Source organism: Schistocerca piceifrons, unplaced genomic scaffold (genome assembly GCF_021461385.2).
Source record: "Schistocerca piceifrons isolate TAMUIC-IGC-003096 unplaced genomic scaffold, iqSchPice1.1 HiC_scaffold_1305, whole genome shotgun sequence".
Classification (NCBI taxonomy): Eukaryota; Metazoa; Arthropoda; class Insecta; order Orthoptera; family Acrididae; genus Schistocerca; species Schistocerca piceifrons.
This window is the reverse complement of record NW_025727131.1, coordinates 35,001-38,325: the sequence shown is the minus strand read 5'-3', so window position 1 is coordinate 38,325 and position 3,325 is coordinate 35,001.

Below are 3,325 nucleotides of genomic sequence, written 5' to 3'. Positions count from 1 at the left end.
AGCCATTCGCGGTTTCACCTTAATGCGGCTTGTACTGAGACATGCATGGCTTAATCTTTGAGACAAGCATATGACTACTGGCAGGATCAACCAGGGAGCTGCGTCAACTAGAGCTGAGCAGCCGGCCGCCCGGGAGTGTGTCCCGGGGGCCCGCGCGAACACGCAAGCGTCCGCTCAATCATTCTGCAAACAGGAGGAGGCTGAGCTCCCCTGCACAATACACCTCGAAACCCTCTCAGGTCCCGGCGGCGCGCAGCGCCGTCCCAAGTACTTGGTCGGGTTCGAGAGAGGCGCAATCGCCCGGAGTTAGGCGAGTAGACGCTTTCGGTGCGACCACCCGTGCTCCCAACTGAGCTTGCCGCTGCCGACAGAGGCCCGGGAGCGTGCTGTCGTGGCATTGCCGGCGGGAGACAACACGCGCCACCTACGGTGACCGGCAGCTCCAACGCCAGCGCCACAGAAGGACAAAAGCCCCACTTGGGTGCCGAAGCGAACTCTCCCAGCACAGCGCACACGCCAACACATCCGCACAGCTGCGATACAAACCACCAGCGAGAACCGCTGGGGCGACCGAGCAGCAGACGGCGTCGCGGCGCCGAGCGCCGGGCGGCGGCGCATCCTCAACGCACACAGTCCTCAATCGGACCAGCACACTGCAGATGTCCACCGCGCTTCGCACCGGGCCCGCGAGGACCTACTTTGGCCGCACGGCGCCGCGCGCAGGGTGCGCCGGCGCGCAGCTGCGACGCCTGCCGCGTCCGTCGGCCGGCGCGCCTGCCACTGGCCGCCCCCACCAGCCGGCTGTAGCGCGTGCGCCCACGCACCGCGCGGCCAGCACGCCGGGAGGCGCCCCCTCACCGGCCGGGGACGGTCCCACCCAGCCACCGCCGCGTATCGCTTCACACCCAGATGCCGTTCAGTTTCGTCGGCATGGTGGGTATCGCTGGAACAACCGGTTAGTACCTCAACCTATCGTCGCCATCACCGATTCACCCCTAGCGAGAACAACCGCACCACAACGGGTTACCATTTCTTCATTTGCGTAACTTCACCAGAAAACGTAGGCGTCCATCGCCATTTGCAACTTCAACCATTATTGCATGCCTGTGTCAGGTGTCACGCCACACTACGTCTGCCCACATACACGCAACAAAATGTGCACGCCTAGACAATACGTGGAAGGTGGCCCCCGTACGTATGCGATGTCCATTGCTCGAACGACTGTCAACCGGCTTCTGTAGCATGTCGCAGATATGGAACGCGCTGCACCATGCCATCACGGTGTGTGAGGAGAGACGACTAGGTCCGAATACATCAACAGACAGCTCATGCTGATCGCCATCCACGGCGTCCGTTCCTCCCACACGTCTCTATGGCGTACCACACTGCAATCCAGCTCTCATAGGGAGACGACACGTAGCTGCGTGCACAATATTTGCACTGTATGGTCCGCCGTTTTTGGGCGCAGTCGTTGTACGGTCACACATGTGCCACGATGTATCATTCAGTACATAAGGACGAATGTGCAGTACAGATTGTGGTTCACGCGTACGACATCAGCGGACAGTTGACACAGGCCGCACCACAACGTAGCCTGCGTACGTCGCATGCGAAGGGCATTGAACATGCAAACTTGTCACCAACCACCTTGCGAAGGCAGGGGGCAAGGTGGGGACGTGGGGAGAGGTGGGGGGGGGGGGGGGGGCGGCATGTACGCCCTGCTGCCATCCACATTACAGTGTACAGCAGGAGCATGTGGAAAGTCAGCAAGACTTGCAAGGTGTTTAACATGAAGCGATACACAGGGGAGCGGGCAGTGCGAGTAGCGAACTATATTGCGAGGGTTGCGGGTGGGCAACACTACACTAATTGAACGAGTCGTATAACAATTACAGAGCAGGTTTAGGCGACAACGTGGGTTACGATAGGCGACAACGTGGGTTACGTTAGGGGACAACGTGGGTTACGTTAGGGGACAACGTGGGTTACGTTAGGGGACAACGTGGGTTACGTTAGGGGACAACGTGGGTTACGTTAGGGGACAACGTGGGTTACGTTAGGGGACAACGTGGGTTAGGTTAAGGCACAACATGGGTTAGGTTAAGGCACAACATGGGTTAGGTTAAGGCACAACATGGGTTAGGTTAAGGCACAACATGGGTTAGGTTAAGGCACAACATGGGTTAGGTTACGGCACAACATGGGTTAGGTTAAGGCACAACATGGGTTAGGTTAGGGGACAACATGGGTTAGGTTAGGGGACAACATGGGTTAGGTTAAGGCACAACATGGGTTAGGTTAAGGCACAACATGGGTTAGGTTAGGGGACAACATGGGTTAGGTTAGGGCACAACATGGGTTAGGTTAGGGGACAACATGGGTTAGGTTAGGGGACAACATGGGTTAGGTTAGGGGACAACATGGGTTAGGTTAGGGGACAACATGGGTTAGGTTAGGGGACAACATGGGTTAGGTTAGGGGACAACATGGGTTAGGTTAGGGGACAACATGGGTTAGGTTAAGGCACAACATGGGTTAGGTTAGGGGACAACATGGGTTAGGTTAGGGGACAACATGGGTTAGGTTAGGGGACAACATGGGTTAGGTTAGGGGACAACATGGGTTAGGTTAGGGGACAACATGGGTTAGGTTAAGGCACAACATGGGTTAGGTTAGGGCACAACATGGGTTAGGTTAGGGCACAACATGGGTTAGGTTAGGGCACAACATGGGTTAGGTTAGGGGACAACATGGGTTAGGTTAGGGGACAACATGGGTTAGGTTAGGGGACAACATGGGTTAGGTTAGGGGACAACATGGGTTAGGTTAGGGGACAACATGGGTTAGGTTAGGGGACAACATGGGTTAGGTTAGGGGACAACATGGGTTAGGTTAGGGGACAACATGGGTTAGGTTAGGGGACAACATGGGTTAGGTTAGGGGACAACATGGGTTAGGTTAAGGCACAACATGGGTTAGGTTAAGGCACAACATGGGTTAGGTTAGGGGACAACATGGGTTAGGTTAGGGGACAACATGGGTTAGGTTAGGGGACAACATGGGTTAGGTTAGGGGACAACATGGGTTAGGTTAAGGCACAACATGGGTTAGGTTAGGGGACAACATGGGTTAGGTTAGGGGACAACATGGGTTAGGTTAAGGCACAACATGGGTTAGGTTAAGGCACAACATGGGTTAGGTTAAGGCACAACATGGGTTAGGTTAGGGGACAACATGGGTTAGGTTAGGGGACAACTTGGGTTAGGTTAGGGGACAACATGGGTTAGGTTAAGGCACAACATGGGTTAGGTTAAGGCACAACATG